We start from the raw sequence: 15,185 nt of genomic DNA, 5'->3' as shown, positions 1-15,185 counted from the left end.
GCCAGAAATGTAGGCAAGCTGATACCTTGTCATGAGCACAAGGATCTTCCTGTTTAAAAGCATTTCTGTGATATGACAGTGTGATTTTTATGCTCCGTGAAGAAAAAGGAGAGGTATAATGTGCATCCATTTAAACTTTGATTTTTATCTATGGAGGTTTTCTGTACTTGACTAGGTGAAGATTTAGCTGCTTTAAGAGTTTTCCCATGGACTAGAGGTGTGTTCCTTAGGGACATATCAAAGGCTGCTCTGATTTTTCAAGGTGGTGTTGAATTAAAACAAAACACATCAATGATGCAGGTGTTGCACTGCTCAGTGGGACTGTCCTACCAGCAGAGTAGAAACAAAGTAAATGCCCCCTTCAAAAAAAAATCACAAGATTTTTGGTTCCCTGGCCTGGAGTAGAAAATGCCCTGTTGTACTCTCCCTTGAGTTCAAAAGAGATTTCACTGCCACAGCATCCTGGACTTGGTCAGAGCCGAGTGACCTCTCCTTGGAAAACTTGGGAGGAGTAGAAGTGTGACCCCCTGGATTGCCCATTCTAAACAATTTGGTTTTAGATGGGAGATCCCTGTGACTCTGATAGTTACAAATCTATATTTTCATATCTGTGTAGGACTATTTTAGCTATTGGCTGAGAGAGGATATTTTTGGTTATTGCTGACCAGTTTTTGAACTTTGCTTTTTTTTTTTGTACAGAAATAGGTTGGATCAATAACCTATTAATAAACTATTCAAGCCCCAAGTTCTATTCATGTGCACTCTCCAAACAAGAGGTATTTCCATTGTTCATTATTATGTGCCACTTCCATTTCAACCCTGAACTCATAAATCATAAATGAGCTTGAAGTATTCATTTCCCTCTTTCAGCACTACCTTTATCTAGTATTTGCTGACATGGCTCATTATAAGTTATTTTTGAGCACAGTCAGACCTTGTTTTCTGAACAGATGAATTCATTGTTGGAAAAGGCTCTATAAATAGAATTTAGGAGCCACCAAAATGAGAAATTCTAGCTCGTTAGGGTCTCAGCTGGAACAGTGTGATCAGATATACAGAAATTTTGAGCTGATGAAATGAAAGCAAAGACTTCCCTAATTGGTCCTAAACCTTTAAACAACACATGGGCAATTTTTGTATTAATGTGAAGGATGATAGAAACCATCTGGAAAAAGAGAACGAAGGCAGTGTACATTGGAGGGAGAGAAAGGAGAAAAGATGTGGGTAGTTAATATAAAGGAAAACAAATGAAGTGTATACAGTGAGATAAACAAATGACTCTTGGTATCTTCTGCTATTCTGAGCTTTCTTCAGGTGAGGCCTGCATAAATTTAAAGTTTTCTTAACCTCTGCCAGTCTTCCTCATATGTAAGAGGCAGATATGTCTCCTCTATCAACACCTGGTGCTGAAGTGGTGAAGTAAATTTATGGATATGTGACTCTATTTCACTATCTCAAGTAGGATTACTAATGGAAAATGCATGAATCCTCTAAACTGTCTCCAGCCTCATGCAAGACTAAAGACTTACTGCATCAGCCCAGAAATATGTCCTCTGGGAACACCCCAGATAACTGTGGGCACAGAACTGGAACCCTGGGCTTGGGACGTGCAGGAAGGCTTTGCTCTAATTCTTCCCTTCCCAGTAAGTTTCAAACATGTCTTGGTGCCTGTCTTAGTTTAATGAGATTACAATTTAGAAATTAAGAAACTTCAGGTGGAAGTGTGGAAAAGAATAGCTTTTTATTAACAAAATCTGAAGAAGCAAAACAAAGTCCCAATTCCCCAGATGTGTGGGGGGGGAAACCTGCAGCAACCCCGGGTGGGAGGAAGGATTCAAACCTGTGACAGTGCCAAACCAAGTCAGTTTATTATAATGAAATAACACCCCAACTAATGCCTTTGCTCCTCTTTTCTTACTGAGGAACAAAGCACACAGTGCAGGGTGAACTCCCTGCGATCCTGAGACCCAGGAAGGGACTGAGGAGGAGTGGGGACCACTCTTCTAGGGTATCTACATTTGCTATTTAAGGATTACATTGTCATAGGATCAGGGCATGGCCTGGGTTGGAACAGACCTTAAAGCTCATCTCATTCCACCCCCTGCCATGGGCAGGGACACCTTCCACCAGCCCAGGTTGCTCCAAGCCCTGTCCAACCTGGCCTTGGACACTTCCAGGGAAGGGGCAGCCACAGCTTCTCTGGGCAACCTGGGCCAGGTCTTCACCAGCCTCACAGACAAGAATTCCTTCCCAATATCCCACCTAACCCTGCCCTCTGCCCGTGGGAAGCCATTCCCCCTGTCCTGTCACTCCAGCCCTTGTCAATAGTCTCTCTCCATCTTTCCTGGAGCCCCTTCAGGCCCTGCAAGGCCACAACCAGGTCACCCCAAAGCTTCTCTTCTCCAGGCTGAACAATCCCAACTCTCCCAGCCTTTCCTCATACACAACATACAAGAAAGTACATATATTGTGAATGTAAAAAAAAAAAAAAAAAAAAAAAGGGAACAAAGGGTAGAAAGGGAAAGCAGTGATGTGAGAAAGTTTGCTGAGGTCAGACCATCTTTGAGGCAATAAAAGCTGTGAGCCCTGGCAGTGTCCTGCCCCTGCACAGCTCACACTCAGCCTCATGGCTCAGACCAGCCTCGTGGAAGTCCTGGAATAATGAAATGTCTTTGACATCAAGTGTTTTTCTTGTTCACATCCAGAACTCCAAAATTAACCCACTTCTACCAAGAATTCGATCTTTGGAGAGGACTATTTAAACAGATACATTTAGCTTCAAAAATTTTTTTGTTGGCTACAAAACTTTTTTTTAAAATTAAGCATCTAACATTTGGGTCTGGAAGATCGAGAAGACTTTGCTGTGCTCACAGCAGTGCATTAAGAACAGAAGCAGGGATGATGGCAAGACAGGGGGTTAATTTTCCCAACTTTTTCACATGTCTATTGGTCTGTCAGGGTGATTGTTGGATTTAGTTCTTGTAGATTCACTTACACAAACGTGATGGGAAGGACACGGGAAGGACCTGAGATTACCTGAAATCCCTGCAAGGGGTTCTGTATAACTGATAGATAATCCTAAGAAGACCTTTTATTTTCCAGTAAGCAAGAACAGCCATTAAGGGAAAAAAATAAATAATCGAGAAGTCATATTCTTATTCTGTTTTATCTCAATTCAAATGGCAAGAAGAATGAGTGCATCAATCCCACCTACCTTTTTTCTTGTGTTTGTCGTTTCTATTGTTAACACACAGAACTTCAAAGGGATGTCTGTCTTTCCTCCTGTGTTTTTTGACACTTATTTTAGAAATCTGTCTTTCACTTTGCTAAAACAGGAAATTTCTGATGTAGCTGTGTAGATATATTTTACTAAGCATTTTGAGGCAGAATTAGAGTTATTAAAATAGTAACTGGTGTGTTAAGAAGTCAGAAGAAGGAAAGCTAAGGCTCACTGCATCCTCCTTTGAATTGTGCCATGTTACAAGTTTCTGTCCCTTCTCCAAAAACTAAAAAAAAAAAAAATAACCCCAACCTCCATGAAAAAACTCCACCATCCTCTCTAAACCAAGCAAGTGTGAAGTCTTTCTAAGCAGATTTTTTAGTGTTTGTGAAGCTCAGAGGACTTGGAGACTGTAGCAAAAACCTCCTGCACAGTTCAAACCCACCACTGACACTCAGCTGACTTGCTGTGCATGTGGGAGCCAAGCTGAAAGCTCAAAGTGACTTTTAAAAATTTATTTAATTTTAGATTAAATTAGTGATCTTAATTACATTAGAGGTAGTGTAAGCCAGGAGTGATTAAGGAAAACAAAGTAGTAGAAAATCATGCAGTGACCTGGAAAATAAATTTTCTATGCTCTTCTCAAAATTGCTGGAGTGTTCCTTGCATACTTATCTTTTGCCTTTGGTCTCTGTGGATTTGGAAACCTTGTGCTGCCTCTTGCAAAGCATGTGTTGATTTACATCATATACAATGCTTATGAAAGCAGGAGGTTAAAAATAATGTATTGCCTAATTTTTTGGGGAGGCATAACCACCAGATACATGAGGACAAGTCTCAGCAAAATGAGTGAGGAAAGGAAGTAAGATAATCCTAAAGTACAAAACATTAGTAAGAAAAATAAATTTGGGTTATTTAATAGGAAAGTCTTCATGGTCTATCTTGCCTTCTAATTTTAGTGGCTTAAATATACATCTTTAAAACATACAGACTGTTACATGTATATACATATATACTGTTACATATATATATATATATATATATATATATATATATATATATCTCCTGAGACTGGCTGCCTCTAATCAAAGTTGCCAATCCTCATTACTTCACTAATTAGCTCCATTTATCAATGCTGACCTGCCTCATTAGTCACCAGCAGCCAATATAGGATGTGCCCATCTGACTCACAGCACATTAATTGGATGCTGATGGATGAGGGAATTGTTTCCCAGAAAATCAGCAGCTGCTCACGACTGTGGTGCTGCAGGAACCCCTCTGCCTTGGTCAGGGCTCTGAAGTTTAGTGGCCCAGGGGAGAGCAGGGGCCTTTCCCCATGTGCCCCAGGAAGGATGGGACCCTGCCCCATTTCAAACCTGGGCCAGGCTGTGGCACAGCCCAGCTTAACTCCAGGTCAGCCCAAACTCCAGCTGGTCCTTACCCATCTCCCAGACACACCAAGGAGCCAATTTTAAGAAGCTGTTACATTTCATAGCCTTAAATCTTTTAAAGATGATGATTCATGATCTTTATTCATTAATGGGCATCTGATTCATTCCTGGTTAGAGGGGAAATAGACTTTTATATTGCAGTATAATTGTTCAGATTGCTTTATAAAGACTGTGCAATTATTTCTATTATTGATGTCTATTTGGGAGATTTATCACTTGTCTGTAAAATCTGTAATGTGCCAAGTTACAGCATTAGGGCAATCTCTATCTGAAGTGATATAATGCGGTAATTTTTATTTTTTGAAAAGGTTTTTCTTTTAAAAACAAAGTTTTAAAGCACTCACAGCCTTTTCAGTAGCACATAGAACTCTAATTTTCATTTTAAAATGAGAAGTACAATAATTTTCTGTTGGTTTAACTAAACTGAAACGTTCAGAGGCACACATTTCACAGGATTTTCACAGGGTAAAAATTGGAATGTTTGGAGATAATCAACAAAATATTTCAGGGAAATAAACTGCCATTATTTCCCCCTCTCCCTCATGGAAGGCATGAAACCCCTCAATTTTCTATGTAAAGGCAACTCAGAACTTCCATCTGCACTTTCTAGAGTTAAATGGCTCATTCAGGAGCAGCTTAGATAAAACCAAGGTATTAATTTTTAAAGTTTCACTGTCTGTGACTTGAGCAGCCCAACTGAGATGGAATCCTGACAATACAGGGCCATGAGTCCTTCAGACCACGGTTGTTTCATCTCAGCTTGGGAAGAAACTCGATACCTGTGCCAGAACTGGATTGGAAAGGGGCTGATTTTTGGATCATTCCTTGTTGAAAGCTTGTCCTTTTCAAACCTCACTAACCCCACTAACCAGAGGCTGACTTGTGTTAGTGGTCATGGCATGATTTGGGGTTTGGGGTTTTTTTAGTGTTAGTGCACATTTTCCTAATTTTCCTGGGAATTCCAGGGATTTATCTGGAGTTGGGAGAGCTGGACTGACAACCAGCACCAGCTTGTGCATGTTCTTTGGCATCTCAGGATTAAAGAAACTCACTCATTTGGGGATAATTTTGCTCGTAATAATAATTAAAAGAAAATAAGGAGGAAAGCAGATCTGACATGTAACATTTATTATTCCAATAATTCGGCCCCAAATATTTGTTAAGCTTTCAGACAGCCTTTGGTAGCAGTAAGTGTTAGTTGTCCCTTACTGGACATGCCTATTCAGAGCCTGTCACAGCTTTGGGTGTTCTGAGCTGATGGAGTTTGTGCCAATGACACTGTAAGTATCTGAGAACAGATCTGTCCTGGCCATGGGGACACAAAGCTTTCCCTGTTTTTATGAAATGATTGCCAGAAATCACTGTTCCTCCTTAGCTGCAAAATGTGTGGGGAGTGGGTGAAAACATGACGCTCAAACTGGAGTATTTGTGAGTAAAAGGAGATCTGTGAGAAGGTTTCAGACTGTCTTTAAGACCTGTTTCTGTCTCAAAGCCATAGAGTCAAGCTCAAACAGATGCTAACCAGAAACTTCTAGAGAATGGAGCAGTCTTTAAGCCAAATGATTCTTTGATGGGCCTGTTGGTTCTGGCATCCCCTTTCGGATGTAAAACCAGTGTAACACTGAGTGTGACTGGTGCAACATCTCGCTCTGGAACATGGAAAACTTCAGCTGGCTGAGAAAATCCACCTGTATCAGGTAAGGGCTGATGGGCTGTGGTATCGTGGTTGGTGTGGAAGTTTTATTTCTGTCACCTTTGACAGGTTCTCCCTGAAGTTTCCACTTCTGGCATTGAATCCTTGTATCAATTTGGACACTGGATTTTCATAATGTGTTTTTTTTGCCGTTTTGATGACAACTCTATTTCTACTTCATGTGTTTCTTTTTACTCTCCAGGACTTGTTATTTCTTTCCTTTGACTATCATTCAGGTTTTGTAAGGAGAGAGTTCATTCAGCGAGGAGGCAAAATTCCCACAAAACTGGGAGCAAAACTTCTCCCTGAGTTATGTTCAGAAGATATGACCAACTAAAGCTCTGTTTATGTGAGCAGAAACCAGCTGAAGGAAGGCTTCTGAACATCCAAAATACTACTGAGGCTCTTCAAAGTGTTCTCTTCCTTTTACTGGAGTCTGACTGAAATATGGCATTTTCCAACTTTGCAGAGTTCCCACTACTTTAACAATAACTGTGAAAAGGTAGCCTACGTAATTTTATCTTTATTTGCATTTACAACAATTTTCTATGCACTAATTGTTTAATATAAATACAACTGATTGATATGAGATGTTTCATTTTTCATTATTGTCTTCTGAACTAGTAATTGATGTCAAAATTGAAGTATTAGGAGGTTGGGAAAGAAGTATCATATCAGTTAAAAGGTAGCTAAAAGTATATTTATATAGCTAAACAGATATTTAATAAATAAAACGATAAAAATATATTTATATATCTTTTATATATATGTATATAAAAGTACATATAGTATATATATATATAGTTGTATTTCTTTGAATTGGGAGAAAAATGCTCTCTTTTGCCACAATTTGCTCTGAGGCTTTGAGGACTGTGAATGGTTTAAAGACAAAATTAGAGAGTAACTGCAGCCTTGAATGAAACATGACTGTTTTCTACCACACTTTAGACTGGTCAAAAAGAACTGCTTTTTTGTTTGTGTCTGGGTGGGAGATACAGGATGTGAAGATCTCCAGTTTAAATTTGTACTTTTTCAGATGCTCTCATAGCCTTGCTCTGATCCTCCAGTATCAGATACCACTGATCAACTGCTTTATTTCTGTGTTCTGTCTAGTGTTTCACCTCCTTAGAGGGAGCACAACGGGATTAATGAGAGAATTTTATCTTTTACAAGGTATTGGAAATGGCAAGTGATAGGATGTATTAATCCTGCCTTTGACCAAGATTTTGAACACTGATTCTATGACAGGTTTTGTCTTGTTATATTTAACTCCAAACTGAGTTTCAAGGCAACAGTTGTCCACAAAAAAGAGAGAAAAGGAACAAATGGAACATAAGAGGCATGTTTTGAGTTCAAAGCACAACTGGGTGTATATGAACTCGTGTTAATACACAGCTGTCAAGTTACTGCTTGTTCTGCCTGAGCACTGGCTGCTTTGGCACTGCCAGAGGAACAGGGCCGTGATCTCAGCCAAGGACACGAATACGGACTCAGGTGCCAGTGAGGGCTCTTGTGTGGCATCCAGAGCTGCCTCTGTTTTCCTGGGAGCAGAGGGAATGAGCTGTGGCTGCTCTTTGGGCTCACTTGTCTGTCTCTCTGGGAAGAGCAGCAATGACATGATTTTTGACACTCTTTTGCTGATGGCTGTTCATCTCTGTCACTTGGGATTTTCCTTTGCTGTAGCTGTGGCCGAGTACTTCCATGTTCTGGGAGTGTGGGGGGGACTCTTTGTACGCAAAAGTACCTGGTAAAGTTCTGTCCATTCAGACAATCTGTCTGTCAGTGAGCAACTTTCATATAGTTTTTCTTGCATATGTTTTCAAAATTGTGGCTGAAAATGCCTGGATGGTATCAGAGCTGAGCTTCCATTTCAGTGAGAATTTCCTGTTACCCATCTTTGCACTGACTTCACCTTTTGAAGAGAAGAAACAAATGCTGTGCTACCATAAATGTCTGAAATCCTGCTCAAGTCTCCAAGCCATTTTACAGAAGGGCACCCGTCCCTCTCAGAGCGAGGGAGACTTGAATAAACTCTTTGGCTCCTACTGTCTATTTTTTGAAGCTAATTTCACAGTGAACTCTCCCCATATTTTTGAAAAACACTAAGACTGCCTTGAAGACTGAAGTGTTTTGTGGTGGGTTTTTTTAACTATGGATATTCTAAAATCATCTCCTCTTGAGTATAAAAATAGTAGTGCTTCAGTACTCTGCTGAAACTATTAACCAGGCTTCCCAAAGAGTTTTTAAAGCATCAAATAGCATAAAAAGCATAAAATATGAAACAGCACTTATCATACCAACCTTTAGGGTGGCTGATAACTGGTTTATGGATTATGTCCAAATGAGATTCTGGTTCCAGGGTCATTTTATGCACAGCAAGATTTTCCAGCTCTACAGCAACAGCAAAGTCTTATATTACAGCACCATATTGTTGTCTTGCAATATAAAGGTACATTTAGGAATTACCACAGCCAGAATTTGCCTGTTAACGAAGAGACATTCCAATTACTTGAACACATGGAAATGGGGAATTAGAGACTGATCCACCAGAGGCAGCAGTGTTGGGACTGGAGGTATGAAAACACACAGGCTGTTTGCTCAGGTGGTGAAAAACAAGTTACAGAAGCAACATTCAGCTGTGTCCCCTTGGGCCACTGTGTCCCCACTGCAAGAACAGAGTCAGGCTGGAGCCAAAGCACTGGGATAGAAAAAGAGCAGAAGTAGTAGCTGTTCCAATGTAATTAGCTTTCAAAATTTGGCCAGAATGCTCAAGTAACAGGTCCAACTAGAACTAGAAAAATTCTGTTTTAGTCGTGTGACTGCACATAAAAGCAAACTAGGTACCTCATTTCACTAAAATCTAAATGAAATCATTTCTCAATTTTGGGTAACTTTTTGTGTCAGTTCTGCATTTCACAGGCTGGCAGCCTACATCTCAACAAGGAGCAGGAGTGTATTCTTCCTGACACTTCCACTTGGGCAAAAGGTGGCTCCTCATAAATCTCTTTACAATTTTTTTTCCAAGTATATGGTGGAAATGGAAGAGCTGAACTAAATACCAGTAGGACCTGTGTTAATTGTGGGGAGAATGTCTAAACTCTCTGTGTTAATCAAAGGAACAAAGGTATCCTGGATTTTTGCTTCAGGAAGCAAACAGGTTCCTTTACCTCCCAGCTCACTGCACGTGGGCAGGTTGGTTGAAAGGCTGGGAACTGCCTGCTCTGCAGGAAAAATATCCCAGCTCTCAGAAAACGGGCAGTAAATCTGCTGTTAAATGTGGAGGTAAGGGGAGCAGAGGAATTGTGTTCAGATGTTCAGAGATGCTTGTCTTCAAGGAAAGGTTGTGGCAATGGATTTGCCATATGCAGGATGGAAGAAGTCCTGTCAGAGATGGACTAGTGAAGAAAATGAAAACAGTTCAAATGTTATAGAAACCGAAGTTTTTAAGGTGGTTTAAACAGGTTATAAAATGGCTTTTTACCTTTTTGCAGAGTCACTATCTCCCTCTTCCCAACACCCCCTGTGAAGCTATTGTCTCCCATACAGAGTGTCCTGGGAAGGTGTCCTGAGGTGTTTCCCATTGGTCCTTTGTTAACCCCTTCCTACTGGCTGTTGACCCCTTACCTGATGGTTTTTTCTGTGTGACCCTGAACTTGTGATTGGTCCCCTTTTGACCCTCCTGAAAGCCTTATAAACCCCTACCCCACAATAAACTTCCTCTTTCGTCCGTCCCTCCCTGGTGCTCTGTGTGCTCCTTGCGGGGTCGCAGGGCCACGTGCGGGGGGCAGGGGGGAAGAGCATTCACCTCACAGGTAATGGGCTGGCAGCCTAAGGCCTGGAGGTCTCCCCCATCCCACTAATCTGTGTAAAAGGTAAATTGTTCAGATTTTTTACCCTTTGCTGTGAGTAGACAGGGCTTCACCTCCAGGACTGCTCTTGATTTCCAGCAAGGGAAAACAAGGAAGGAACCTTAACCCCTTAACCTTGTACCAAGAATGTGTTTCCAGTGTATCTGCTTTTTAGTGCGGATTCTTTAGGCTTTTATAGTTCTAACTAGGGAAATACTTCAAACTATGTCATTTCCTGTGACTCAGATTCTTATCCTGTGTGTTTAGAAATTTGCCAACCTACACTGCATTCACATCTGCTGAGACCTGCTGGAACCTCCAGTCCCAACACTGCTGTGTCTGCTGGATCAGCCTCTTTAATTCCCCATTTCCATGTGTACAAGTAATTGGAATGCTTGTTCTTTAGCAGGCAAATTCTGGCTGTGATTCTTCATAAATATGCCTTTATGTTACACCACAGCAACATGGTGCTGTAAGAGAAGACCTTGCTTTGCTGCTGCTGCAGAGCTGGCAAACCTTGCTGGGTACAAACCAGTCTATTTATGTGTGTTTCTGGAAAGGGAGTGTTCTTCCTCTGGGAGCTGAGAAAAGGTGAAGAGACATTTCTGTCAGCTGGGAACTCAGCTCTGTCTGAGAGCTGGGGCACATGGCACAGACAAATAGAATTACTCAGTTCTGGTGACCCACCCAGTGAGCACAATGTGCCTCCCACTTCCAAATGTTCTGACACCAATGTCTGCCTCCATCAGGTGTAAATGCTGGGACTGGGGATCATTTGTCTCAATGCTGGATGTGACTTCAGCAGAGTCTTCCTTTCCCCAGCACATCAAACTGGGGGTGACAAAAGCCTCCCTGAACATCTCACAATTTGTGTGGTACAATGGTACTCACATCTGACACCAAGTTTTTTCAAAAATCTTGGAAATAAACTGATAACACATAAATGTACAAACAACAGTCTGGCATTGCTTTTTGATCTTTAATTGATAGCTTTGTTTTGATTCTTGCCCTCTAAAGGCTAAATTACAGGAGTATTTCAGACATTAATTATGAGTTGTCTGTAGCTTGCATAATGGTCTTCACCTTTTTTTGGAATTATTTCATGCTGAAATGAAGAGAATTCCAAATTATTTCCCTCTGCTTGCCAATCTGCTGTCAACTGTAGGTTGTGTGCATTGCTCCACAAATGCTTATTGCTCATTGCTCTGAGTAATGTAATCATAAAATAAGATATATAATAGTGTTTCCAGATAAAAACAGACAACCAAGCCAGCAGAAAAAGAAAAGAATCAAGGTTTTGACCTGTTGTTTGGACATCAGTCTGGATAAATTCTGGTTCCATTGGGGTCACACAAGTGTAATGTGCTTGGGTATTTATAATGTATCAGACTTTGAAGGGAGTGTGTAAGATGAGCAGTCAGTGGTAAGATGAGCTGTGGTCTGAACCAGAGGTTGTTTATCCAGTGAATTAGTGCACATGAGTGCTGTGAATTGTGTGCTGGCTGGTTTGCAGGAGCTCTCTGTGCTGTGCAGTGGGATGCAGTGCCATCCTCTGAGCAACACATGCAGTGTAGGGCAGGGCTGTGGCTCTGAGGAGGGCACAGCTTTGGGTCCAAAGGCACCCAGTGGCTCTCAGGGTGCAATGTTTCTCTGGCCAGGCTGTGTTGCTGTGACTGCTTCACCTGCTTCTGGGCCCAGCCTGCTGAAGGAGGTTTGACCCACCTTTCATTAGAAGGGGAGGGCATCCCTTCAGCTCAGAACACGTGGGCTGCTTTTCTTTCGAAGGTGTTTGCACACAGGAGGTTGTGTAAAATAGATAATAAGTGGTATTTCCTTGCCCTGGCTTGTTGGCCATGCTGTAAACAAGCCTTATGTCTCCTCAGTAAAGACACTCTGCCCCAGAAAAGTTCACAAAACAGGTTTCTTCCATTTTAATTTTCTAACCTTCTGATTTTATAACATTAATAAAAATCAGAGAAAGCTGATGTATGACAATACAACTCCTCCCTGATAATGTCTGCATCTCTTAAGTTTTGTTTCTTAGCAGTATTTTAGTATGTTCTCTGACAAATGTCAGAATTAAAAATCACTGCTGAATTTCTGAGGTAAAGGAAGGGAACTTTCTCCTACCCAAACCAGCTCATTGTATTACAATATATTTTTCTGATGCCTCTGCTCCATTTGACAGTGTAAGTTATGACTCTACGAATTTTGGTTCACTCTGTTTTCTGTTGTTTTCCCAAATAAAGCAGTTCTGGCAGATACAGCACAACAAGTTACATGGTCTTCTATAGGCTGTTCCCTGGAGCCAGTCTGGGCTGTGGAGACCTGAAAAAGGTAAAGAATTCTGCTAAAGCATAGGGATATACAGATATATGCATATACACTGTATATCAGCTTTTAGAAATTAAAGACAATTTTTTCCCACTTGCCTTAACTAAAAAGCAGAGTAACCTTCCAAACCTTTTGTTTTCTTTTGCTCGTTTTAGTGTTTACATGAAAAGCTTTCTGGTGGAGGTTACAGCCTTTCTTCCAGCATCTGAAATGGTCAAATGCTAAAGGAGAGGGAGATTATGTCCAGAGGGAGAGAACGATTTCCTAGGTGAGTTAACATCCATGAATAAATTCATTAGCATGCCCTAGGGGAGAAAGGCTAAAGGACTGAGTTTTTACTCAATGACCAGTGGACTTTAATCTCCAAGAGCTGAAATGGGGAGGTGTATGAAGCTTTGTGTTCAGCTGTAGCAATTGCTGCCCAGGCTTTGAATCTAATCTGGTCAGATTTTCAATCCTTTCAAAGTAATTGTGAAATTAATTTCATTCAGTGGTCTTGAAGAATACCTTGAGTATACCCTGTTAAATAGGACAAGTTGGAATTGTCCTACTTTCAGCCTTAAGCAGCCTTAATGCACTGGTATTTAGGACCATATTTATTTACGAAAGAAGCAAGATCTTATTCACAGACTTCTTGTGAAATTAACTTTGAAAATTATTTCAAATATTGGTGAAGTGTCCATAACACTGATTTTTTTTTTCCCCCCACCTTGTACATTTGTTGCCTGGATTGGCTGTAAAGTCATATTGAAAGGTAACATGAGCAAGAAACTTCAAGAAAAAAGCCTTTTAAATTGGGAGCTGGGGACCCGTTCCAGTTTTTCTGATGATGAGCCATGGATTTGTTTATACTGCATTTCTTTACCTGCCCACTATTTGTCTGTCCTGAATAAGGTAACTGCTGTCTGTTCTGTGTGGTGCCAGGAGCAAGGACTGTGTGAACTGCAGGTGCCAAGGGACAGCAAACCCCCCCAGGAGCCAGAAGTAGAGCTGCTGAGCCTGAGGGCAAGGGGAAAGCAAACCTTCAGGCTCACAGAACTGAAATGAGACCTCATAAAACTAATAATTCCTACCCCAATTTCAAGCATTTGTTGGAAGTCATCAAGCTGGGCATTCAACAGCTTCCAATCATAAAGGACTCCCTTAACTCTCCAGGGTGCTGTGGGTCCTTGCCAGCTGAATCCACGGCCTCTACCCTTGGAGATCTTCAAAGGTCTCAGTTAATCTGTTACTTTTCTTAACCACACACGTTATAAAGATTGGTTTAGTGTTATAAAGACTGTTTTTCATAAGCCTTTCCCTTGTTGCAACTTGTGACTACAGATCTTTGTGCTCCTGTGACATCCCTTTGAGATCAGGGATGCCTTCTCTCTAAGCCCCACCTTTAGGAGGCAGAAGACAACACTTAAATTCCCATTCTCTTCTCCAGGCTAAACAATCCCCATTCCCTCACCCTCCTCCATCTGCAGGACTTGGGACACCCAAAACTGGGCGCAGTATTCCAGATGTAGCACTTTACACAGCCCCTTCTCTCCTTTAAAGTTGTCCTTCCAGAGTGTCTGCTTGTTCCTGTCTCCTGGTATTATGATTTCCCAGGGAAATGTGGATTTGCTAGTGTGGACTATCATTTAGTCAGCTGCAAATGACACAGCTGTCACAAAAATTATAATCTTTGTTTGAAAAGCCTTACCAGTGATATTAGGATTTATAAGGGTGGGAAAATTAAATTCCATTCCAGATTCTGTCTGTACTTTGGAAAACTAGGTCTAATCTGGCAAGCATTTCTCAAGCTACAGAACATTCAGTAGCAATACACATTTCCTTGAGATTTGGTTTTGACTATAATAGTAAATATCAGAGATATAATTCCCCAGAATGTTGATAGCAATGACTAAACCAGGTGGTGCTGCCAAAGCGGTGCTATTCTGTTACCCAGATGTACTGAACTGATGTAACATAGCAAGAGCTCTGCCTACACAGGAGATTCTAGTGCTGTTTAGGACTGGAGGAGTTGTACTAGAGGTAAATTCTGTTTTAAAAATATCTGTTTGGATAAGGACATGTTTGATCTGCACTATGAATAAATAGTGAACTTGCCAGAAGGGTGAATTTGGCATCTGCCTTTAGTACCACGTTCTCTTACTGACATATATACACATATATCCTCTGTTGGTCATTAAATGAGGAAATCCTTTGTGGGTCCCTTCCAACTCAGAATTCTCTGTGGCTCTGACATCAGTCATCCCATGGTTACGTTTCACTTCTAGTTAACTCAATTCAAAATTATTCTTTTCAGTTACATTAAGTATCAAACCATCAGACATCTGAGGACTTCTTGAAGTGACAAGTCCTTAACACCCCAGCAACAATTTGGAAAACCTTGTGTGGTAGTACGGTGTCCATTTTCTAGGTCAGCTGTTCCTCTAGTGAATACAAACATCCAGAAGGATAAATATATTCCCCATCTTCCAGGAGAGCCACAAGAGCTCTGACAGCACCTGAGCTGTGTGCAGAAGCAGTCATGTAAGCTAAAGATCATGAAAGTTCCTCCAAGCCTCTGTGCCAAAAATAACACACATTTGGTATCTGAAATCAAAGGGTTGCTATAAAAAGATGCCTGTATGCCTGTGGAGCATCCA

Source organism: Chiroxiphia lanceolata, chromosome 13, assembly GCF_009829145.1.
Source record: "Chiroxiphia lanceolata isolate bChiLan1 chromosome 13, bChiLan1.pri, whole genome shotgun sequence".
In the NCBI taxonomy this organism is placed as follows: Eukaryota; Metazoa; Chordata; class Aves; order Passeriformes; family Pipridae; genus Chiroxiphia; species Chiroxiphia lanceolata.
This window is presented reverse-complemented; position numbering follows the sequence as displayed.